This window comes from Corythoichthys intestinalis, chromosome 18 (genome assembly GCF_030265065.1).
Source record: "Corythoichthys intestinalis isolate RoL2023-P3 chromosome 18, ASM3026506v1, whole genome shotgun sequence".
In the NCBI taxonomy this organism is placed as follows: Eukaryota; Metazoa; Chordata; class Actinopteri; order Syngnathiformes; family Syngnathidae; genus Corythoichthys; species Corythoichthys intestinalis.
In genome coordinates this window covers 6,142,752-6,168,470 of record NC_080412.1, presented here as the reverse complement: position 1 = coordinate 6,168,470, position 25,719 = coordinate 6,142,752, and the positions used below count along the sequence as shown (strand labels likewise).

The following is a 25,719-nucleotide window of genomic DNA, read 5'->3' as shown; positions in this document are numbered from 1 at the left end:
ATCACTTCTTTTGTGATGTCTTTTATTTTTTAAGTATCACCTTATGATTTTGGCAGATTATTTTTTGATCACCCTATAATTTTTTGTCTTATTCCATTTTTGCCATGATTCACATTTAGGAGGATGTGGTAGCAATTCGGTTGATTTTCAGCCATTTATGATCATGGTGTGCATTTTTTATTTTATATATTTCATTGCATAGTAGGTTGTGATATTTTTAATATATGATACATAAGCCTTTAGCTTAATTCAATATATATTTCATTGTGCTGGGTGCAAATCATTAATGTTGAAGTGTTTCCTTCAAGAAATTAGCTACATTTCTCATTCTGAATTCACCTATGTGTATACTAAGGCACCAATACTTGTTTCAAATGTTTGGTAGATGTGTTTATGACATTTGATAAAGATTTTGTGTTGCCAGAATTAATATAACACTTAAAACAAGCAAAAACAGCAACACTAGATCTGTATTTTTGTGTATTCACATCAAGATACATTTCTGGCTGGTGACTAAGTTAGAAGGGTACTGGCTTAGAAAAAATGCATTGAACGCATAGATCCAGCGTAGTGGAATGAAATCCATTTTCTAAGCACTTTTTCCATGGTCCCAATAAAGCCATATTTCCACAAGCTTGTCCATTCGCAGCAGATCCTGGTCAACTCTAATCTTTTAATGGACGATGGTCCCACAGAAGAAGTTGTAGCTGTCAGTGAAGGGTGTTTCAGTTCTGAAAAACACGCACACACACATAAACCATGTGTGAACTGTTTCATCCATATCATATTTACATAATCTTCCAATCCAAATTATCTAGGCTTGTCTATTCTGCCATTTTTTCCTGAATAATATTATCAAATAGGTTTTTGGAACTACAGTTAAACTAAATACTATGAAAAACCTATGTTATCTGTCAATCTAAACTTTTTGCTCAAAGTTAACAATCTAACATCATAATAATGACCGCTACAGCCCAGAACTCACATTGCAAGTCTTAACTTCATATGTGATCTGACCAGAAGCCCCCCAACTCCCATAGTTATTCACAACAAAAGGCGTGTGTGTGGCTTACCTGGAGTCAATGTCGTTAAAAATCCCAGTCGACGCATTTTCAGCAGGATCCTTCGACGGAGCCTGGAGAGAAAGCCATTGTCTGACGTAGCCACGAAGGCTTAGCAAGTTGCATGCCGTTTCGGCCAAATTCCTGCCCTTTTTCGCCCATGGACAGATGAGGGATGCATATAGCATCGTTTCCATGCCTTTTGACTACATTTCGAATGCGGTTTTCTTATCTTTTGTTGATCTTAGCTCGTGTCGTAGCTTGACACGGTCGCCGCCATGTTGTTTGTTTTCCAAACCCATAGCAACAATCCTCGTCTCCTATTGGTGCACGTGACCTAAAATGGCTTCACACACTGACGATACGACTCCGCCGTATCAATATCACTACGCCACGGGGGGAAAAAAAGACCGACACAAAAACGCTAATTACTAAAAAATGACTGGAAACCGTGAGTAGAACTTTTTTTTTGGTACTAGTTAGCATTGTATGTATATTATAATGCAGCGGTCATGTACAGTAGATCCATTTCAGTGGAACGAAATCTATTTTCTAAGCACTTTTTCCATGGTGCCAATACAGCCTATTACTTATAATTTCATGAAAGTTGCACTGTGTGGCCTAAACTCAAGGTTTGAATAAGTTTATTCAGTTCATTCAGAGTTTATTATTATTAATGTATTTTTACTTTCTTACTGTTCGGCTGGTTTAATACATTTTTTAATTTCTCGAATTTAGCACTATTTTGGCCTTTGAGAGCCAAAGGTATTGTCACCCATTCAAAGTATGCATTAAAAGTTCTCCGAGATGCACTTTGTATTAGTCTTTTTCCTCTTTCACAAAGGTAAGCAGCAGCCTGATAGCAATGATATCACATCTAAGTATGTAGCTCTCCATAAATATTCAGTTCATCTATAAATACATATATACTGTATATTTCAAACGGAGTGGTATCGGTATGGTATCGGCCGATACTGTACAGCCAGGTATCGGTATCTGGGCCAAAAAAATGGTATAGGTGCAACACTAGTTCTGTCTAATTTAACAAATGCATTAAATTAGACACATGTAAAACAAATTAATTATGAATAAATAAGAAATTTTAAAAAGCGTCCTTTTTGTCACCTTAACTTACTGGTAACGGAGGTCGGAGAGACAGCGGGTGTGGAGGTAGAGGAGAATATGCACACGCACAACACACTCATATTTTACTATGATTTCTTTCTTCATTTCAATGGTAAGCGTCAACTTCTTCCTTTATTTTTTTTACCACACTACCACCTGCACTAACCTTCTTGGGACCCATGATGATTTCTCTCACAAGCAAATACGACATGCAGCTGTCTTGCGGGAAAACAATGAAATTGCTAAACTGTTGTATATCGTATCTCGAGCATTTTGTCATCTGTCTCAACATATGACGAGTTAAATTTTACGACGATGCCTTCGTATGTCGAGGTATATATTTCATTCTGTCCAAATTGGTGCTCCATACATATTAACCATCTACTGGCTGGTGATTTCCTGTACATCTTGTTACAGCTTGTTCTCCTGGGTTAATAGTTGGAATACTGTCAATGCTACAGGGGTGGTGTTGCGTTAGTTAAATTGAATTGAATGGAATTTAATTAAATTTAAATGCAAATGGCCTCCAGTGCTTCAAGAGCACAATAGAGCAACAGCTCTAATTTATAAGTTTTGTTCAATGTTAAATGTGAAGATGAAAAGAGCACTCAAAGGGTGACAGTTAAGATTGTGATTAAAATACTTGGACCTATTGCATCCCTACATTGTTTTCCCTCACTGAGGTTTCAACATTATTAAATACTACAAAACAATAAAACTGCATTTTTATTGAGCATATTAAAAACTAAAAGATGCACACATGCACGTACAGTCCTACACTACAGTATGTTGTGGATTCCCTTTCCTAAGTGATTGCAACCTGCAGAGGAAGAAAATGGGTCCAGAGGGTTATATTGAGAACATAAAAATTGTAGCAAGCTATAGAGGCAAAGGCATACAGGCTCAACACTTACAGCAAAGCAAAGGGTTGGGATATTAAGGTAACCATTCACAATTTGTTGCATGAAAAATAAAAACAAAATAAGTTCAAGGCGTTTAATAGGATGCTATGTTTATCTAAAAAGAGAAAGCGTGGTATTAATGGTAATGTTTAATGAGCTATTTCTCTTATTGCATCAATGTTCAAATATATATATATATGTAGAAGTGCAACTCCTGAAGGGAAAAGCCGACAAGAAGATGTTTTTAATTTTCGTTTTGAGAAGTTCTTGGAGAAACATCAAATAATAAATGTAGGTCAGTATGGTTTAAGAACTCAAATAACTACTTCAATGGCGATAAAGGAAGCATTAGAATAAATTACAAATGGACCCAGATGCAAATGCAAATCCAAAATGCAGAAAAATTGTATTTTTGTTAACCTAAAGAAATCCTTTGACACAATTATTCATTCAATTTTACATGAAAATTTAAAAAAGGCATTTAGCTGGAGATTGGGTAAAAAGTTATTTAAGAGGTAGGAAATAATATATATTTCATGCGGGGTTCCCCAGGGATCAGTGTTGTGGCCTAACCTTTTCACTCTGAATATAAATGATATTTTTGATGTACTGTATCTCAAGTACTAAAACTAAATTATTGTTTGCAAATGACACTAATATATTCTACAGCAGTGACAGTTACACTGATCTGGTCATGATTGCTGCTACAAGTGGTAAATATAAAAAAAAAAAACAACAACAACAAAATGAATAGGCCTGCTTGGTGACATTACATCAGGGCACACACTACACAGATGATTTTATGTTTGGCATGAAGCAAATAAATGATGCTTATAGCTAGTTATTTTTTTTTTTTTTTTTTAACGTTGTTGTTAGGGGTGCGTGAGCAGGGGGGGATCCCAGTGCAGACAAACTGGTTGTGGCGAGTAATATTTTATTTGCGAGCACCAGAAAGAGCGTGACGGGTAGAAGTTGCTTTGCTTGGGGTAGCTGAGCCGGCGTGAGACGTGGAAGCTCGGGAGGAGGCAGGCGTGGAAACTTGGAAGGAGGCAGGCGTAGAGTCCGACAGGGAGCGCGCAAAAGACAGGACCTGGGGCAAGAGCAAAACAGTCGTGAGCCGGGAATCAGGGAAATCATATAAGAATGCGAGAAGCAACTGACGGCGAAACCAGACGAGTTGATCGGGCGACGAGGTGGAGCGTCTGCTTGGCTTTTAAAGCTGGCTGATGTTCATTGCCCTCAGGTGTGGCCGCTCCACTCGTCTGACCTGTAATCAACTAAAAAACATGCACACCTGCTGGAGGTGGGCATGTCTCAGTAGGAAGGGGAAGAGGACCTAACAGGACCCCCCCCCCCCCCCCCCCCACGGGCGACACTAGGCGCCCGACGGAGACTCCCAGGATGGGCGCGGTGGAAGTCCCGGATGAGCGCCCGCGACAGCACCCACCGGGCAGGGACCCAGGAGCGTTCCTCCGGGGCATAACCCTCCCAGTCCACAAGGTACTGCAGCCCCCTGCCACGGCGGCGGACGTCCAAAAGGCGCTGCACCTGGAGCGCAGGGCCCCCAGTGACTGACAAGGGCGGAGGAGGGGGCGGAACAGGGGGGAACAAGGGACTCGAGGAAACCGGCTTGACTTGGGAGACGTGGAAGGTAGGGTGGACTCGAAAATGGGCAGTGAGCTTGAGGCGTACGGCGTTAGGATTTACCACCTTCTCAATGACGTAGGGACCAACAAACCGGGGGGAAAGCTTCCTGGACTCAGTTCGCAGTGGCAAGGTCTTTGAGGAGAGCCACACTTTCTGGCCCACGGCGTACGCAGGGGCAGGTGAACGGTGGCGGTCTGCCTGGGTCCGGGACTTGTCAGAAGCACGGAGGAGGGCCGAGCGTGCCTGCTTCCAGAACTTTAAACAACGGCGGATGTTCCGTTGGACCGATGGTACCGCGATCTCACTCTCCTGAGAGGGGAACAATGGGGGCTGGTAACCCAGGGAGCAAAGGAACGGGGACATACCAGAGGAGGCGTTTGGCAAGGTGTTGTGTGCATATTTGATCCACGGCAGCTGGTCGCTCCAGGTGTCGGGACGGGACTGTGTAGTACAGCGCAGTGCGGCTTCCAGCTGTTGATTGGTGCGCTCACACTGACCGTTAGTCTGCGGATGGTAGCCAGAGGACAGACTCACCCCGACACCCAAAGCCGCGCAAAACGCCCTCCAGACCTGTGACGTGAACTGCGGTCCTCTGTCGGAGACTGTCGACGGGAATGCCATGCAGACGGAACACATGTTGGGTCACCAAGTCGGCGGTTTCCTTAGCCGAAGGGAGTTTGCGCAGAGGTATGAAATGGGCCGCCTTGGAGAACCTGTCGACAATGGTGAGGATAACGGTGTTGCCTTTGGACGGCGGGAGTCCAGTAACAAAATCCAGGGCAATGTGTGACCAAGGCCGGCTTGGGATGGGTAATGGGCGGAGCAGTCCAGAGCTGGGCTTTGTGGAGGTCTTACTGCGAGCGCAGACTGTGCAGGCCAGAACAAAGGATCTCGTGTCCTCCTGTAGGGATGGCCACCAGAACCGCTGACGAAGCACTGCCAGTGTTCTTCTGATGCCTGGGTGGCAGGACAGGCGGGAAGAGTGAGCCCACTCCAGTACCTGAGAACGGAGTGACTCTGGGACAAAAAGGTCAGTATGAGGACCCCCCCCCGAGGGTCCGGATGCTTACGGTGGGCTTCCTTCACTTTGCCCTCTATTTCCCATTCGATGGAGGCAAGAAAGCACGTCGCTGGAAGAATTGGCGTGGGTTCCTCCTGGGGCTCTTCGACTTGGAATTGGCGGGACAGGGCGTCAGGTTTCGTGTTTTTGGAACCTGGGATGTACGACAAGGCAAAATTAAAACGGCAGAAAAACATGGCCCACCTGGCTTGTCGGGGATTTAGTGTTCAGGCGGACTTGATGTATTCGAGGTTCTTGTGGTCTGTTAGCACAGTGAAGGGCTGTTGTGCTCCCTCAAGATGGTGGCGCCATTCCTCCAGGGCCAGTTTAACTGCCAGCAGTTCCCTGTCCCCGATGCTGTAGTTGCGCTCAGCGGGTGACAACCTGCGGGAGAAAAAGGCGCACGGATGTACCTTGCCGTCAGCGGGTCGACGTTGCGATAACACCGCTCCCACCCCTAACTCTGAGGCATCGACCTCCACGATGAATTGGAGCGACGGGTCGGCATGGACGAGCACAGGCGCCGTGGTAAAACGTTTTTTAAGGTCGTTGAAGGCCAAGTCTGCAGTGTCAGACCAGCGGAATGGTATGGCTGTGGAGGTGAGGGCAGTAAGAGGGGCAGCAATACGGCTGTAGTTTCTGATAAACCGGCGGTAGTAATTGGCGAAACCGAGAAAACGTTTGAGCTGCTTTCTGTCGGTGGGGCGAGGCCACTCTAGTACTGCCGTCACCTTGGCTGGATCCATACGTAGCTCACCCTTGCCCACAATGTAACCCAAAAAGGTAGTCTTAGAAACGTGGAATTGACATTTTTCAGCTTTAACAAACAGCTTGTTCTCAAGTAGTCACTGGAGAACTTGACGGACGTGGGACTCATGCTCGGACGGGGTACGAGAGAACACCAGAATATCATCCAGGTACACTACCACGAACCTGTCAATGATGTCCCCTAGGACATCATTGACAAGGTTCTGAAAAACTGCAGGGGCGTTTGTGAGCCCGAACGGCATGACCAGATACTCAAAATGACCAAGCGGTGTATTGAACGCGGTCTTCCACTCATCGCCCTCGCGGATACGGACCAGGTGATAGGCGGTACGTAGGTCTAGCTTGGTGAAAATGGTGGCACTATGGAGGGGGGTGAAAGCTGAGTCGATGAGTGGAAGAGGGTATTTGTTTTTGATGGTGATGTAATTTAAAGCTCTGAAGTCAATGCAGGGTCTCCGGCCACCATCTTTTTTGCCTACAAAGAAGAACCCAGCGCCGACTGGGGAGGAAGATGGACGGATAATGCCGGTGGCAAGGGATTCGGAGATTTATTTTTCCATCGCCTCCCTCTCAGGCGGCGAGATGTTAAATAAACGACCCTTGGGAAGCGCAGCACCTGGAAGGAGGTCAATGGCACAATCGTAAGGGCGGTGAGGAGGAAGTGAAACGGCATGATCTTTACTGAAGACCTGTCCAAGGTCGTGATAGCACTTTGGGACCGCTGACAGGTCCAGCTTTTCCGGGCCCTGGGCAGGACAGACTGGCACTAGAGCGGATTTTAGACAGTTAGTGTGGCAGGATGGGCTCCATGCCGTCAGCTTGAGGTGGGTCCAGTCTATGGAGGGGTTATGTTTTCTGAGCCATGGCAACCCAAGGACCAATGGGGTGCGGGGGCTTACAAAAACCAGAAAAGTGCTCACCTCTTGGTGGTTGCCTGACAGGAGGAGGTTAACTGGCTTGGTTTGCCGGTCCACGCTAAAAAGGAGCTGGCCATCAAGTGCGGTGGTCCTCAAAGGCACGGGGAGCGGGTGCGTTGCCAGTCCTAGTCGGGTCACGAGCTCGTGGTCAATAAAGTTCTCATCAGAACCGCAATCAACTAGGGCTGTAACCGTGCGTGACAGGCTCCTCGAAGAGAGGGTAGCTGTGAGCTGCAGTCTGCGTGAGGTATTTTGTGACATGTGACTCACCAATAGCCCCTGTAGTGGTGAGCCTTGGCGCACAGGACAGCTGCGTAAAAAAATGGCCACTCTCTCCACAGTAAATACATTGACGGGCCTCATACCTGCGTGTGCGCTCCTCTTGGGACAGCCTGGTGTGCTTCAACTGCGTTTGTTCGGCGGCCACAGCAGGGGGCACTATCGCGGTTTCAACGTTTGAAGCCAGGGCAGGCAGCGGGGCTGGCCGCCGGAAGACAGTGGAGCAAGGAGGCAGGCCGACCAGCTGTTCGCGCTGCTGTCTCTGGCGTTCACGCAGACGATTATCGATTTTGATCGCGATATTTATGAGATCATCCAAAGAATCTGGTTCATCCCGGGTGGCCAACTCGTCTTTAAGAGTGTCATTCAAGGCACGGGTGAACACTTCCTGCAGCGCTTCATCGTTAAAGTGGCTCTCAGCTGCCAACGTCCTGAACTCCACCGAGAACTCGGCGACGCTCCGAGTCCCCTGGCGAGCCGACATGAGCCGCTTGGCGGCCTCTTTGCCACGGACCGGGTGGTCAAATATTTTACGCATTTCTCCGGTGAATAGGGAGTACGTGTTACAGACTGGTGAGCCGTTTTCCCATACCGAGGACGCCCATTCGAGAGCAGCCCCCCGAAGACAGCCGATGAGGTACGCTATTTTAGTCCTGCCTTCCCTATAAGTAGTTGGCTGTTGCTCGACTACGAGGCTGCATTGCACTAAAAATGCACGGCAAGCGCCGAGATTGCCATCGTACGGTGCCGGTGCGGGAACGTAGGGCTCGCATGTGAAAGGCGATGACCGGTTTAAACCGGAAGCGTGGTGCAGCGGCGATGGGCTTGTTTGTGGCTGAGACAGTGGTGAGAGTTGTGCTTGGATGGCTTGGAGTGACTGAGAAATGTCCGTTACCTTACTGAACAGGTATTCCATTGCTTGGGGGTGGTCAAGGAGTGACGTGGGCGAACTGGCTGTGTTGTCCGCGAGATCCATCGTGGCCCGATCAAAACTGTTAGGGGTGCGTGAGCAGGAGGGGATCCCAGTGCAGACAAACTGGTTGTGGCGAGTAATATTTTATTTGCGAGCACCAGAAAGAGCGTGACGGGTAGAAGTTGCTTTGCTTGGGGTAGCTGAGCCGGCGTGAGACGTGGAAGCTCGGGAGGAGGCAGGCGTGGAAACTTGGAAGGAGGCAGGCGTAGAGTCCGACAGGGAGCGCGCAAAAGACAGGACCTGGGGCAAGAGCAAAACAGTCGTGAGCCGGGAATCAGGGAAATCATATAAGAATGCGAGAAGCAACTGACGGCGAAACCAGACGAGTTGATCGGGCGACGAGGTGGAGCGTCTGCTTGGCTTTTAAAGCTGGCTGATGTTCATTGCCCTCAGGTGTGGCCGCTCCACTCGTCTGACCTGTAATCAACTAAAAAACATGCACACCTGCTGGAGGTGGGCATGTCTCAGTAGGAAGGGGAAGAGGACCTAACAGTTGTATCTGTATACCCATATTCAAACGAGGGAGCTTAAAGTTTTCTTGGATGTTATTCACTTTCTCCTACATATCACTTCCTCCAGGTGAGTATCAAATATTTCAGGGAAGGTCTTAAATGTACATCAATGTCTTTTTACCATTGCTGGTATATTGTCCATTATCATTGCTGGTATATCACACACTACCGTTGTTGGTATATTGTACATAAGTGTTTCCCAAACTTTATTGCACCACGGACCGGTGTGACGTGGGCCCTTTATTCACAGACAGGCAATGTGTGGCAGAAAATGACAGTAAAATAAAATATCATGATGGGCCTAAAAATGAACATTAATTGAAGGAAATAAGCGGTTTGGAAAATGAATGAATGAATATGTAACTTACCATACGCTGAATCAACCTTTTTTTTAACAGCGGTCTCTCCTAAAACTTGATGGCAAATATCCTTGGTCACAGGCAAAATGAGATTTTCTCCAATCGTGAAAGGTTTCTGTGCTTTAGCAATACAGTTTGCCACGAGGTATGATGCTCTCAGTGCATTCACTTTTCTTGCATCACTTGCTAGCTTTTAGCCACAAATTACACTGAATGAGCTTCTTGCTCAGCAGGTGGCCTTTTCCCCGTAAAAAAAGCTGTCCAAAAGCGTCAACTACTGCAAGACAGAGTAAACAGCAAACACGCCAGTAATGGCGTCAACCACTACAGGGTGACATACACAAATCTCTACTCCGATTAGTCAATAGAGTCGACAGGCATATTGATTTGTCAAGAGGCACAGGCCAGATAAGAAGGACCAGGAGTGCAAAAATAAATAATACACAAATAAATTATTAAATGTGTCGTTAAAATGCTTCTATTTCAATATTTATTAATTTCCATTTTTTTTCACGCTTATTATTAATTTATTTCAACATTTATGTTTTCACTTTTTATTTATTTCAATTATTATTGAATCATGTTAACATTTACAGTATTTCCATTTTTATTTATTTATTTCAACATTTATTCATTTATTCCAATCTATATTTGTTTATTTCAACATTTATTTATTTCAACAATTATATATTTATTTCATTTCTTATTTATTTATTTTAACATTTTATTTCACTTTTTATTTATTTCATTCTTGCACTCTTGTTCCCCCTGTGCTGCATGAAATAATTTTATCTGTCAATGGCTAATCAAACTAGGTGGGCGGGCGTGAACTAGGCGGGGTTTGAATTAGGCAAGTCAAGCTACATGGCTCTGGATTCAAGATAGTGCTCCTTCATTCCCAAAATGGCAGTGATTGCTGAGGTTCTGCATGAGTTCTCTCTTGCGATAAATGGCTGTGTTTTGTAAGCCACGTGCTCAGTGTCCGAATTTCCTCCATCACCCTGTTCTGCTAAGTCTAACTTGTCCGCTATTAAATCTCGAGAAAGTTCATGCCGAATCTCACCAATCGCTGCCATGTTTGAGAGGAGCACTATCTTGACTCCGGAGACGTGCAACTTGACTCGCTCAACTCAAACTCAGACAATTCACGCTAGCCCACCGAGTTTGATGAGCTAATGACAGATAAAAGTAATTCATGTGGCCACAGAGGGAACAAGAGAGCAAGACTGAAATGGACCTCAAAGATTGGCTATGTGTGAAAGTTTTTGAAAACTGTTTTAAGGCAGAATTTACACTATAACTCTGAATTGAACTGTGCCCTAAATAAAGAAGTTTTTTTTTCTTTGTGCAAAGAAAATCACAGCGGTTTGCTGATGGAAGCTTTGTTGTGCTTGCAAGTGAGTATGGCTGTCTCCAGACTAGACATAAATATGGTATTGATTAGCCATTCTGCACAGCTTCCACCACCATTTTTTCCACTCCATCTGACATGAAGAATTAGTGGACAGTAAACTCTGTATCCTGTGGGCAGTTTTCACCACTGGAAATAGCTCAGTTTTGTACCCAATAAATCATGTTCACACGCCACATCTATTTGTCACGATGAAGGGTTCAGCAAAGTAGAGTGTGAAGATATTGCTTTTTTAATTTGTTTCTCCGAAAGTGATGTTGAGGTAAGTCTGTACGTTTTTCTTTTCTTTGGGCCACTTGAAAAATATATCTTACAATCCAAAGCTGCTCTTGGCCAGAGGCAAGCACTCATTTGGGGTGATTCTTTCCTTTCCTGTCTCGTCTATATAAAGACTAGATATCCTGTCCACAAGTAATTAGTCAATAATCATATAGTGTTTCTTCTCCCACCCAGTTCCATTTAACGAGGCACCGGTTGTCTCGCGAAATGCAGTCCGCTGCCCTCAAGTACACAGTTTCAGTTTTTGACTAACACACTATTTTCTTGCTGTGGATCAAAAGTGCATTTCTGACATAGAATCACTGTAGTAGCAACAAAGCCATCGTTTGCCAATGCTCCAGGAGATTGGATGATTTAAGTTTTAATACTTTACAACCTGGAATGAAAATGTATTTTTTGAGCATTTGCATCATTTTTGTTTCCCGGACAGATCATCTGAGCAGAGGTTGCGCTAGACTTTTTCGTTGTCTGTCATTTTGACTGACAAGGTCATAAAAATCCGGTCATAATCTATTTTTACCCGTCACTTAAATTTTTAAAATGACTATATCTTGATGCAGTCACTTTATGTATATACACAATAATACAATAATATTTTATAATATAAAGTAACTAACATTAGTGCAGTCATGGATTACAGTAAGCAGGCCAGTGCTGTGTTTCCATATATATTTTTATTATATTATGTAAATACAGGATATATATATATGTTCCCCACCCCAAGTGGGTCCATAATCCTAATACATTTAATAATAATTAAAATATTACATAATTCCATTATTTTTATTTATTTATTTATTATTATTATTATTAAATAAAAATGCACGTTGATACGACACACATAAAGGCAACTTCTTTTTTTTTTTTTTTTTTTTTTTTTTTTTTTTTTAATCGTTAGAAAGTTGTATGGACTTACAATCCGCTAGCTTGTTGTTTCCTGTTGTCTTCCGAAATACACCTGGGTGACGGCGCGTCAAGTGTTCGTCCATAGCCGACGTGCTACCGTGGTATGCGAGCTTAGCTTAGCAAAAAGAGTACACACAGTGGTGGCAGCCTCCATATTTTCCTTGAAATAATTTCAGGCTCTGGCTAGTCTGGTCCGCTTTTTTGGCTTTATGCCGCTTTCACCGTGTTACCAATTCTGTCCTTCCTGGTAATTGGCGGTGTTTCAACTGCTCGCCACAGTGAGAAGTGAACCGGCGATTCACTTGATTCGTTGTCATCCTTCATCCTCCAGTGCATCAGTCCCTCTTTTTTCACCTCTTTTATCAACACCATCGTCGTTTTGGGGCTTTTTGAAGAAACTTCAGACACTCAGTTGCCTTGACATTTTTCCGAGTAAGGCCAACGACGTCACGCATCAAGAGAGACAATAGCTAATTAATATGCTGATTCGCCACCGGGCCACCCTGTGGTCTGGGGTGTGAATTGCAACCTGTCAAAATGACGGATGGACTTCAGTTTTTTCCGTCACCGTTTTAAAAAAACGGTCAACAATGGAAAATATTCGGTTAACGCGACCCCTGCATCTGAGAATCTTAACTGAGACGACATTCTACCGTTGTCGTATTTGTCAACAATGATCAGGAGTGAAAGTGGACCAGAATATCACAGTAACTATGAGCTGCCGATTGTAAAGCATCACATGCTGAAAGTTACGACAACCAGGGCCGGAGTGGGACTCATTTTCAGCCCGGGAATTTCAGGCCTCAGATCGGCCCACTTTATGTCATTTGAAATAGGGGATTATTTTGGTACTTTTTAGCTCTTAAAAAATGACGACGAGGATGTCCATCCAGCCAGGGGTCAGGATAGTCAGGCAGCTGCGGCTGAAAAAGTAGCCCCACCCCAGAGATGAGGGTGAGAAGGGGACACCTGGTGACTAGTGATGAAAAGACTAGTCAACTAGATATTAGAATTAGAGAAAAGAAATAAAGTAAGAACAAGTGGTAAGTAGAGTGAAAAACAGGGGATAGGACTCAGTGGTTGTACTTCCCCAAGCATTATAGCTCCTAGCTTTAGACTGATCTGTGTGTCTAGTCTGTTTTCAACTAGCCTGACCATAAGCTTTGTCAAATAGGAACATTTTTAGTCTAATCTTAAATGTACAGACTGTGTCGGCCTCTTTAATATTAGCTGGAAGCTGATTCCATAAGACAGGAGCTTGGTAGCTAAAGGCTCTAGCTCCTACTGTACTTTTAGAGACCCTGGGAACTACCAGTTGACCTGCATTCTGAGAATGAAGTGTTCTGTTGGGGCGGTATGGAACCAGAGCATCTGTGAGATAAGATTGCCCCAAACCATTAATGGTCTTAAATGTAAGAAGGAGGATTTTAAATTTAATTCTAAACTCGACTGGAAGCCAGTGAAGGGCTTGGAGCACAGAGGTGATGTGCTCTCTTCTGTTAGTTCCTGTTAAAAGTCTTGCTGCTGCATTCTGGACTAGCTGAAGACCTTTTAGGTAACTTTGAGGACAAGCTGCAAGTAAGGAGTTACAGTAATCCAATCTAGATGTAACCAACGTGTGAATTAATTTTTCTGCATCGCTTTTAGACAGAATATTTCCAATTTTGGCTATGTTGCGCAGGTGAAAAAAGGCTGTTCTGCAGGTTTGTTTAATATGAGCTTTAAATGATAGGTCTGGGTCAAATAGAACTCCTAGGTTTTTAACTGTGGTGCTGGAGCCTACACGCACATTGTCCAGAGTGACTATCTGGGAAGTTAGAGAGTCTCTCACACTTTTAGGGCCTATTATAAGGACTTCTGTCTTTTCAGAGTTAAGTAAAAGATAATTAGTGCTCATCCAGGTATTTACATCTCTTAGTTTATCCAGTTGCCTGATCTGATCATGTTTAATTGATAAATACAATTGTGTATCGTGAGCGTAACAATGAAAATTAATGCTATGTTTTCTGATGATATTGCCTAAAGGCAGCATACACAGGGTACCCGCGGGTTATTAAAAGTATTTAAAAAAAGCATTGAATTTAGTTTTCCATTATTAAAAGTACTAAAAGTATTAAATTAGCTGTCGTAAGTCTGGAATTTTTTTCATCGTGGTTTTAATTTTCAAGAACATCTCAGTGCAACCTAAATTATATCCGTGACAAAGTTTTTTTTTTTTTTTTTTAATCCCTAACGAAGATGACGCGTAGAATTTTTACGTGCGCACCATTAGCATCATTAGCATCAACATCACAACAGCAGGCAATTGCACAGTACTGTGTGCTAATGCAAGGAACTGCTCAGATGCCTTAGTTGTTATGTTCGACGAAAGCCTCAACAAGACAACCAAGTCCAAACAGTTGGACCAGCATGTGAGGTATTGGATCGGCGACCAAGTCGCATCCAGATACTTTGGGTCGCAGTTTATGGGTCATGTGAAGGCAGTGGACCTGCTTAACATTTCAAAGTAAGTTGCCAATTTCTCCAATTAAAATGTGTTAGATGCAATAATGTATTTTTGCACGGTTTGCCTTTCGAATGAATGTGAATTTCGCAGTTTTAACTCAAGAGTTAGCCATGTTCAATGGGGTACTGGCAGTTTGCACTAGCCTTAGCATGGATAAACCAGAGTCGTAGATTCACCATCATTCTCAGATACACAACACGGTTGACACTGTCAATTATTGGAACACTTAGTAATGGAGGTTAAATTTGATGTTCAGTGCTTTATTTTTTTAATATGATTCAATATTATCTAAATAATGAGTGCGGTAAGATTATTAATTTTCAGTTGAAATGGCATTAAAAAAGGTCTTAAAAGTCTTGAATTTAGATTTATCAATCCTGGGGGGACCCTGCATACACAGCGTAAACAAGATGGGCCTGAGGACCGACCCTTGCGGCATAACATAACTGACTCTGGAATATGGTGATGATTGCTGGTTTACATTGAAAAACTGGTACCTATTAGATAAATAGGATTTAAACCAGCAGAGGGCTGCAGAGCTAGCTAACATTTAACCTCCTCCAATACAACATAAGGCTTGGTCTTTTCTTGTTTTTACATGAAGAAATTTGTTTAAGTTTTTGAAACACGCTGGTATACAAATACCATGTAGACGCCACACTTCACTTCTGCTACAAGCTATAAGTATAGGTGAGCTTCCATATGTAACGGGTACACGCAGGTCCGTGTGTGTGAGAGGTGCGGCCACACCGGTTACATCGGTGCCGTGACCCGGATCGGCAGCGAAGGTTTTCGGGGGGTGAGTGTTATGGGTAGAGGCAGTGACCCTGTGTGAGCGTTGCGTGGAAAACCTTCCCTCCGATGCCTTCATGTGGGTGCGCTGGCGGCTAGGCTGTCAGCTCAAGCTTATGGCTTAGCAGGTCCTGAATAAGTGCATTTTTATTATTTCATATTCCATTTAGCACAAGACTGTTATTTGCCATGACCATGTCATTTATTTAGCAATTGGGGAAAATACTTGGATAAAAAGAATATCCTGTAAAAATATTGGAGTAGAGAGACTGATACAATGACATTTTGTGGCTCTCTTCGTCGTGTTTTCCTCATTCTGAATAATTCCCCCTCAATGGGCTGAATAGTAAAACCGATGAGCCCAGTCTCCCGCTGACGTCATCCACCTTTTGGGGACGCTAAAGCCCTGTAATGGTAGGCGTGGCTAACCGGCAGATTGAAAGACTAATTTCTTGTCATCTGCGCTTTGCTAAATTGTTGTATATAGTCGAATTGTCTCAAAATATGATTCTAATTCACATAATAATGCCATTTAAAACTTTTTTTCTCCTGTTGTATGCTCTTTAAGGCCTTTTCACACTAGCATCAGCCCAGTGTGAAGAGCGGTCCACGGCAAGCACAAAACGGGAGGAGCCACGTAGCCTAACGTAGACACTGTCAGGAAGTGAAAAGCGGCAAGCATATTTACTATGGTCCCCAGCACCAATTAATTCATTTTTCATTGTTGCACAAGAAAACAGCGACTTTTCCTATTTCAAGGAATAGGGGGCATTATAATAGCTGTGTAAACAGTTTTATTAGTTTCAGTGAGAAGGTGAATAGTTTTTGTTGTTGTTCGTGCATTACATTTCCCCACAAACGCCCATCGAGTTACCATTTGGCTTAACAAGGAAAGGTATGAGAGTCATTTTTCGAGTGCCTCAGAGTACGCGAAACTTTAAAAGCAAATTTATCAAGGTTTCGTCGGCCATGATTTGCATATATTCGTCCGCCGAAACAGCCTGATGGAGAGGTATGAGAGTCATTTTTCGAGTTCCTCAGAGTACGCGAAAGTTTAAAAGCAGATTTACTAAGGTTTCGTCGGCCGTGATTTGCGTATATTCGTCTGCCGAAACAGCCTGATAGCACATATAAAATTAGGAACATAAGTATTTGAACACCATCTATTTTGAGTTCTACCACATAGAAATGATGGGCGGGTTTGAAATTTTCATTGTAGGTGCTATTCCACAGTGCGAGACAATCAAAGAGAAAAACATCCAGAAATCACAGTGTATGATTTTTTTAGCAATTTATTTGTATTATACTGCTGTAAATAAGTATTTGAACACCTGTCTATTAGCTCGAATTGTGAGTCTCATAGACCTGTTAGTCACCTTTAAAAAGTCCAAAGAATAAGTGGAGTGAAGGTGGACTTTTTGAGTCTTTTTTCGCCTGTTCGAGGCGGTTAGCTGCATATAATCACCTGTCCTCCCCATACAATCAGGAAGACTCCAAATCCTAATATGTACCAGACCAAAGAGCTGCCCAAAGACACTAGAGACAGAATTGTGGACGTCTACAAGGCTGGACAGGGTTACGGGGCAATTGCCAAGCAGCTTGGTAATATAAGATCCACCGTTGGAGCAATGATTAGAAAATGGAAGAAGCTAAACATGACTGTTAATCTCCCTCCATGCAAGATCTACCTCGTAGGGTCTCAATAATGCTAAGAATGGTCAGGAATCAGCTAAGAACTACACAGATGGAGCTGGTCAATGACCTGCAAGGACCTAGGACCACCATTTCCAAGGTTACTGTTGGTAATACACTACGACGTCATGGTTTAAATCATGGCACGGAAGGATCACCTGCATAAATCAGCAAATGTCAAGGCCCATTTTAAGGTTGCCAATGACCGTTTGAATGATCCAGAGGAGCCACGGGAGAAAGTCATTTTGTCAAATGACATCCAAATGGGTCTTTTTGGGCTTATGAGTGGTCTTTTTGGTCTTATGAGTGGAAACTCATAGTGTTTGGAGGAAGAGGAAGAAGAATGATGAGTACCATCCAAATAATACCATCCTTTTTTGTGAAGCATGGGGGCATCATGATTTGGGGGTGTTTTTCTGCATATGGGAATAGAAGATTGCACTCTATTAAAGAGAGGATGCCCAGGGCTACTGTATGTATTGGGAGATTTGGGGGAATAACCTCCTTCCCTCTGTTAGAGCATTGAAAATGGGTTTTGACTGGGTCTTCCACCATGACAATGGCCCAAAGCAGACAGCCAGGATAACCAAGAAGTGGCTTCTGTGCAAACCTGGTGAAAAGTTACAGCAAACATTTGACCACTGTAATTGTAATCAAAGGCTACTGTACCTAATATTGACATTAAACACCTGAGAAAATCAAATACTTATTTTCCTCACTGTATAAGTACGCCTGCTCTCTGCTATTGGATGCGTTGTTCACGTCAGCACGGGGGTTGGAAGTCCGCTCCCACATACACAATGAATGGGTTGCCGCTGAACCCTTCCCACTAGGCTTCTGCTTGAAACGAAATTTATCCCAGAAATTTCTCCAAAGCATTGACAATGAATGCAACAGTGCAAAAAAAAAATCAGTTTGTCCATAGGCTCGGAGATAATGGAGTGAAGAAGCTCTCTTGAGAACCTCTAGACAGGCATTTCAAGATGCATTAATGGCACTGTCGCTCTGCCGAGCTGGGCAAAAGGACAAGAGGCAGAAGCACATTTCCAGCTATTTTGAGTAATGAAAAAAAATTAAGGCCTTTTCACGATAAGGTTACTCAAAAAATATGTGTAGAAATGTTTAAGTACTGTCATTATTTCATCAAATTTTGACAGACTGACTTGCCGTGATGGTCCAGGTATTTCTTCTGTGAAAGGTATTTTTGTTTCTGCTTCAAGTTGAGTCCGTAGTGGTCTTGGTTTAGCGGTGCAGCCGCCTGTCTTCTGTGCTGACACTGCAGAGACAATTCAACTGACAGAGTGGATGTGAGTCCAAATGGTGGCTGGCGACCAATTCTGGATGTTTACCCGAAGACAGCTGGGATCGGCTCCAGAAACCTGCGATTCTGGTGTTTAAAATGGATGGATGTTTTGAGTTGTAGCGTCTGAGCAGTGTTGTCCCTTTTAATTTTCATCTTCGTCTTTTGAATGAAAGTTATTAGTCTTGGTCAATGTTCTCTAATTTTTCATGTGTCTGAGGACCACTGTGAGCAACATCAGATGTGTATGCTGGGGCCACATATCACTATCAAGCCTGTTCAAAACCTTGGATCATAGCAAATTACATGACTTATTAAAAGAATTAAATTACAGCAGGAATTTTCATTTGTTTACTTTTAGTATAATTTATTTGGCCACCTTAAAATAAATAAGACAAAAATGGTGTTGGTGTTGTGTACTATGTTATACGTGAGACTCCTTCTTTAACCATAGTTGTGAAGTGGGACAGTTAATAAATAATACATATTAAACAACCACCACACATCCCTCATCGAAACTGTTCAGACAGTAAGTACACTCAAGATTCTTATTGTTTGTGTCTAAGCAGCTATACAGGACAGGTTAAAAAAAAAAGAAAAAATCTCACTCAGTTTGGGTAAAGGACATATGCACAACACTGTCAATGCTATAATTCGCTTCATAGGGTAAATGTAGGGAACTGTATTCTAATAGTATTATTCTCTAGGCACCTGTTGCCTACTGAGGTACGTTGCAAAATGGTACAGAAAACAGTTTTGTTGGTCTAATTAACTAGATCATATTAGTTCTAAAATTAGATATTAATTAATACTGTAGCGCTTGCAAAAATTGGCAGCAGAATGCTGCTTCAAAAAATCGGCACAGGAGTCTAGCTCATGTTTCACTCTTTATTTTCCTCTGCACTCACCCAGGTAATGCACCTAACAACTATTTACAGTTGTGGAGTATAAACCAACCAATGGGGGCTTTGCTTTGATGTATCGAATGCACCGACAGGAGTGTTGCGCTGACACATCACTGTGGCGCCGGCAGTAGTCCTAGTGACACTACAATACTTTCTGTTGAATTTTATTTTGTGCGCTGGATATATTTTCTTGTGCTCTGAGTATGTGCCAGCACTGCGCGATTGCACATGTGTACAGCTTAGCCGGAACATTGTCCCAAAAATTCGGCTGTGGCCATTCACAGCTGTGTCTTCACACTCGGTGATACATGCTACATTGAGTTTCTGGATTGAAAAGAGGTAAGTGCGTGATAATATCTCGTTAAAATCGTGGCGTCTTTAATTATGCTCTCTCATGCTCCCACCTCCAGTTATTTTGTTTCATGATGGATGATACACTGCTCTCTGGTGGCAGCGTTGGTCTGGCAGGACTCTCGCCTTGTTTTGACTGAGGAGCAGACTCATCTGACATACTATAAGGACAGCTGTGCTCTGGTTTGGCCCAAACAAGGCGGTAAGTTGTTTCAGCTAAATATATGTGTGTGTATGCATTTGTAAAGTTTAGAGCTGCAGTTTGGGGAGTTACATGTGAGTGATTTACTGTGAAAATTGTAAATACATTAGCATTTGTAGTACTTAAGCTAGTGGACTTTTGTTCGGCAAATTAGGATAATTTAATATACTAATTTTACATATTGATTAGACTAGTTGGACATTTGAACACCAATTGTTTTTTGTTGTGTTTTATTGTTAAAATGTGTGTCGTTTTGAACATAGGTGAACATATGTGTGTTACAGCTTTCGAAATTGTCAAAAGTGAGGGAAGTAAAAAGCTTTAAAAAGACACAATTGCACAAAAGCTGAAAAACCTAACATTTAGTGAGGACTGAACAGGTCATATTAATGAAGTAAAGTAAAAACTACGATACTGCGAGATACAATAAGGTACTGTTTAAGCAAGTATATATAAAAAAAGCGGTAACACTTTACAGTTAATGAATTTTTAGACAATAATGTTTAAGTAATATTACAATAATTAATATAATTGTTTATCTAACATTTATTAATATATTAATTAACATGAGTTAAAGCATTAGTTAATGTATTAGTTAATGCATAACCAGACAGTAACTAATGCTTTGTTAAAATTAAAAATATATACTAGTATAGGGTTAGGGTTTAGGGTTAGGGTTTGTTATCTTAAGCATTTATAATTTCTTAGTTAAGGGACACATGTGCTACACTTTACAATAAGGGTCCAAAAAGCATTCAGTAACGGTTAATAAGGGTAATGGGGGGGACTTAAGCATTTATCATTTCTTTCTTAAGGGACACACGTGCTACACTTTACAATAAGGGTCCAAAAAGCAACCCTAACCCTATGTAGGGCTATATATATTCTTAATTTTACCAAACTATTAGTTACTGTCGGGTTATGCACTAACTACTGCATTAACTGATGTTAAATGGATATATTAATAAATGCTAAATAATAATATGTGTTAACAAAAAACACAACTGAGTCAAAATGGCGGTCGAGACTTCAGCGTCATAAATTCCAAATCATGTAAGTCGGGTACGTCGTAAACTACCTGTATTTCAATCCTGCTCACATGGCCGAGGGTCAGGGCAAACTGATTGTATGTGTTGGCAATCAGTTTTGCCTTGACTCTTTTCACTACAGTGCATGCATGCGTTCTATCAGTCTATATACACTTTTAATATTAGACTAAACAGGTATTATTTATGTCTGTTATCTGTGTCCTCTTTTTGGAAATCAAAATATGATCACCCAAAAATGACGTACAGCCAGCATGTGTAGTCATTTGTTTTGCTGGTTCTGCGCATGCGAGTCCGTTTGCTCAGCGCGTTTCGGACTGCGCGTTCGTGCGCATGCGTAATTCTTGAACAGGCTTAATGGACAAAGGCAGTCTGAACGGGCACGCCAAAAAAACAGATATGACAGAAAGACAAGCGTTATGAACCTAGCCTATGTCGCATTTTTGTCTCGTTGTTGTTTTGTCACATGAAAACTGGCATTCATCTTGTCAAGATTCATCATTTATCCCCCAAGACAGGTTTTTAGCTCGTCATGGTCACGTCATCGTCATGTAAAAAATTGTTTGTCAACCAAACATTTTCATTATCGTCACCATTGACAAAAACAATAATGCATCTAAACATCAATTATCATTAATTAACTCACAAAAACGAAATTTTATATATTTTTAATATATTTTTTTTGGGGGGGGGGGTGTTTAATGTATTTATTCAGATTTAACAGCAATGAAAAGACATACATACAAGACATGATTTTTTTTCTCTAAAGTATCAACAAACAAACCCTTATATGTATATGTGTATTTTAAGAACTGGTTTTCTAAGCACTGCAAATGTAATAATTATTATATAAATGAGATATGTATAAAAGAAAAGAATGAGTTGTACATGCATATACAGTGGGGCAAATAAGTATTTCGTCAACCACTAATTGTGGTTGACTAAATATGTGGTTGAAAAAATTCCACTGAATAGGATTTTTAAAAAAAAACATATTAGCAAATTGGAACATACTGTAAGTATATTGTTAAGTTAAAATTAAAACATACGTATATATACAGTGGGGCAAATAAGTATTTAGTCAACCACTAATTGTGCAAGTTCTCCCACTTGAAAATATTAGGGAGGCCTGTAATTGTCAACATGGGTAAACCTCAACCATGAGAGACAGAATGTGGAAAAAAAACAGAAAATCCCATTGCTTGATTTTTAAAGAATTTATTTGCAAATCATGGTGGAAAATAAGTATTTGGTCAATACCAAAAGGTCATCTCAATACTTTGTTATGTACCCTTTTTTGGCAATAATGGAGGCCAAACATTTTCTGTAACTCTTCACAAGCTTTTCACACACTGTTGCTGGTATCTTGACCCATTCCTCCATGCAGATCTCCTCTAGAGCAGTGATGTTTTGGGACTGTCGTTAGGCAACACGGACTTTCAACTCCCTCCACAGATTTTCTATGGGGTTGAGATCTAGAGACTGGCTAGGCCACTCCAGGACCTTGAAATGCTTCTTATGAAGCCACTCCTTTGTTGCCCTGGCTTTGTGTTTGGGATCATTGTCATGCTGAAAGACCCAGCCACGTCACATTTTCAATGCCCTTGCTGATGGAAGGAGATTTTCACTCAAAATCTCTCGATACATGGCCCCATTCATTCTTTCCTTTACACAGATCAGTCGTCCTGGTCCCTTTGCAGAAAAACAGCCCCAAAGCATGATGTTTCCACCCCCATGCTTCACAGTGGGTATGGTGCAATTCAGTATTATTTTTCCTCCAAACACGAGAACCTGTGTTTCTACCAAAAAGTTCTTTTTTGATTTCACCTGACCATAACACATTCTCCCAGTCCTCTTCTGGATCATCCAAATGCTCTCTAGCGAACCGCAGATGGGCCTGGACGTGTAATTTCTTCAGCAGGGGGACACGTCTGGCAGTGCAGGATTTGAGTCCCTGGCGGCGCATTGTGTTACTGATAGTAGCCTTTGTTAATGTGGTCCCAGCTCTCTGTAGGTCATTCACTAGGTCCCCCCGTGTGGTTAGGGTTAGGGTTCGGGTCATGTTGACAATTACAGGCCTCCCTAATATTTTCAAGTGGGAAAACTTGCACAATTAGTGGTTGACTAAATACTCATTTGCCCCACTGTATCTTAACATTCTTTAAAAAAAAATACCGTATTTATGTTTTTTTTTTTTTTTTTTTTTTTTTTAATAAATTCCGCAAAATTTGAAGCACGGTATAGCGAGGGACCTCTGCATTCTGCTTTTAAAGTCTGTTTTTAGCTACAGTATTGACTTTTCTATAATCAAAGAAGTGAACTGAACAACAAGGGTTAGTGTATTAGCTGTGAATATGAGCTATCTGAATATCTTGCTTGTCTTGATTCATTCAATTGTCCACTGGTTTCATTTTATTACTTATAGGAAGGATTCTCTCACTTTAATGCACCTTTCAAAGGCAATACATTGAACAAGAGGATGGTGGAAAAGCAAAGTCGAGATTTTGAATGAGAGGCTGATTGAATCAGACAGAATCGTTGGCAACCAGTTTAGCCTTGACTGTTTTCACAAGGTCATTTCAGCAGGGTCATCTCTTATACTAGCTCAACCAAATCTGCCTTTGGATTAGTTTTTATACAAATACTGTGTTTTCTCCAAGGCTTTCATCCATAGGCGGAAATTGACATTTGTGGGAGGGAGGGCAAAACATCTTGATGAACCCGAAATGCAGTGTCAGCAATAAAATGAACTTACAATATATATACCTTGACACTGTTTGTGTTCAGTTGTTGTTGATGCTTTTTAAAGCTTAGGTTTAAAGAAATTCTAAATATCCATCTTGCCTCCTCAGGTGTAGTTTTGGCTAAGCAAGACAAAGGAAGGTGGTTGTCACATGATGTATTCAAAAAATAATTCTGACCCATTATGAAATACTTTGTAAGATTCTTGCTCATTTTATTCATTTTTGTTGTTTGTTTTATTGCTTTTCAACTTTTTTAGACATTTTAACGGCTCGGTCTTTATTTTAAAGGCGAAGTTCAGAATTTTTGACATAAGGCTTAAAGAGCATACAACACGAGAAAAAAGTCTTAAATGGCATTATTATGTGAATTAGAATCATATTTTAAGACGATTCGACTATACACAACAATTTAGCAAAGCGCAGATGACGAGAAATTAGTCTTTTAATCTGCCGGTTAGCCACGCCTACCATTATTGGGCTTTAGCGTCCCCAACAGGTGGATGACATCAGCGGTAGACTGGGCTCATCGGTTTTACTATTCAGCCCATTGAGGGGGAATTGTTCAGAACAAAGAAAACGCGACGAAGAGAGCAGCGAAATGTCATTGTTTCAGTCTCTCTACTCCAATATTTTTACAGGATATTCTTTTTATCTAAGTATTTTTCCCCAATAGCTATATAAATGGCTTGAGAAGGACCAGTCAGCCTGTTGAGGGGGAACTATTCACAACGAGGAAAACGCGACGAAGAGAGCGGCAAAATGTCATTGTTTCTGTCTCTTTACTTCAATATTTTAACAGGATATTCTTTTTATCCAAGTATTTTCCCCAATTGCTAAATAAATGGCATGGTCATGACAAATAACAGTCTTGTGCTAAATAGAATATGAAATAATAAAAATCCATTTATTCAAGACAACATGGCAAAATTACTCCATAAATGGTCAAAACTGTCGACTTCACCTTTACTGTCGCACCTCCCGAACGATATTTTATGACACCTAAATCGGACATGTCATTTCCCTTCCCCGGCTTTGGAGAATGTAAACAAACCAGAAGGAGTGACAGCTAGCCGACATGCTAACCCGAACCGAGTGATGTTTCAAAGTGTTCGAAGCGGAAAATCACACATAACTAGCCTGGATTATTTGACATGACGACCCGGTTGTCGATTGTCTTTGCGGATCGGCAAACCGCCCAGCGGAGAACAATTTACAGTTCGTTCCCCGGAGGAGGGTGGCTGGAGTTGTTGTGCAGTTAACGTGCTGCTAATGAGCATGAGGAGAGCTTTTTACATGCCTATCAATGATCAAACGTAAGTAGTCCTTTATTTAAAGGAAGTTTGTAGTGTTTCCTTTGTAATCGCTGTATTCGTATTTGACATAATACAAAACAAGATGTTTACTCACTTCCTCATAAGTCCAATGCTCCCACAGTAAATATCCACGGTGAATGGGAACCTTTTGAAACTCCGAAAAGGCGCATACGCCTCTCCGGCATACAGAATGATTTTTCTGCAGCCGTTTGGCTGGCGTTATGCGAAAAATAAACGTATTAATCCGCAAAATCATCTGAATCCTTCGTCCTCATACACAACAGTACTCTGTATAGTGAAGAGGACGTCTTCTACCGTACACGTCACAGCGCCCTCCTCCTCAATGCAAGACCGAAGCCGGAAGTCACTCATTTTCATGGCGCGGGATTAAAAAAAATAAATAAATATAGCGATCGCTTCCACACACATCCAAGCGGTCCATATCATTCAGGGGCATAAAATACCGCGTGTATTATGAAATAAACATTTTTCGTGTCACATGCACTTTAGTCTTGGAGTTAGCGGGGCTTTAAAGTGCCTCTGACGCCAAAAAGCATGTTTATTGCATATTTCACGCAGTATTTTATGTTCCTGAATGAAATGGACTGTTGGATGTTTGTGGAAGTGATCGTTTTATTTGAAAATGAGTGACTTCCAGCTTCAGTCTCG

At 42.0% G+C, this 25,719-nt stretch overlaps 1 long non-coding RNA gene across 1 annotated transcript; it reads right to left on the bottom strand.

The window, feature by feature from the left end:
- Nucleotides 1-160: 160 nt before the first annotated feature.
- LOC130906675 (uncharacterized) lies at nucleotides 161-1,331 on the bottom strand. Its single transcript, XR_009061356.1, has 2 exons — nucleotides 1,074-1,331; nucleotides 161-731 (listed from the first exon to the last, which is right to left on the bottom strand). It is a non-coding gene; the product is annotated as an uncharacterized LOC130906675 (long non-coding RNA).
- Nucleotides 1,332-25,719: the final 24,388 nt, after the last annotated feature.